This window comes from Camellia sinensis, chromosome 1, assembly GCF_055761805.1.
Source record: "Camellia sinensis isolate YWXY chromosome 1, ASM5576180v1, whole genome shotgun sequence".
Taxonomy (NCBI): Eukaryota; Viridiplantae; Streptophyta; class Magnoliopsida; order Ericales; family Theaceae; genus Camellia; species Camellia sinensis.
In genome coordinates this window covers 225,835,956-225,836,854 of record NC_138961.1, presented here as the reverse complement: position 1 = coordinate 225,836,854, position 899 = coordinate 225,835,956, and positions in this window count along the sequence as shown.

The window sequence follows — 899 nt, the reverse complement described above, 5'->3', positions numbered from 1 at the left end:
GGTGGTGAAGTATATATATATATATATATAGGTGATGGGCAAATGGTATTGGGCCGGATTTTATTAAGGCCGGTTTGGGGATGGGTTTTTTAATGATGTTTAGGGTTGGTTTGGCAAGGGTTTATTGGGCTTTTTTGGCTCAATAAGCCATAAAAGACGGAATAGGCTTATGAGTCACAACAGACAAAACATCACATTCAATCCCATAATCATTACATTCTTTTCTCACAAAAAAATCAAAAAAGTCAAAAAGCCAAAAGCCCTTTTCAAACTAAGCTTTTGAGCCCAAGCTCATATAGTCAAAAAAGTCAAAAAGCCAAAAAGCCAACCCACTTCCGAAACGGAGGCTTAGTGTTTTACGCCTCCAGCAATTTTTTGACGATTTTTCTATCCATTTTTTCAAGAGTAATGCTAGAGACTCCAAATATTTTACTAAAAATTTTACCAAATGTTTCACATGAGTGTGGAACCCACACAATGTGGGTCCCATGTGGGTCCCACACCCATGTAAGACATTTAGTAAAACTTTTGGTAGAATTTTTAAGACCTCTAGCATTTTTGTTTTTTCAATGCCAGTGGAGGTCTGAGTACGATCAAGCGATATCGTGGCATAAAAAAATTAGAATTTCTAATTTAAGATATCTGTTATTCAAATTTTATAAATATTTTTATAATAGTTGAATCATTTAATATTTTTATAGATAAATTTTGACCCAAAAAAAAAAATCAGCACAGATAAATTGTAGTACAGTGAAATTTCGACACAGATAAATTTTCCTTCACAAAGAAATTTCAGACGAATTTATATATGAAGAGAAATTTCAAAGATAGAATTTCTCTAAAAATTTGATTTTCACTGGCCACATTACACTCTCATTGCGATATGAAATTTCGTTGAC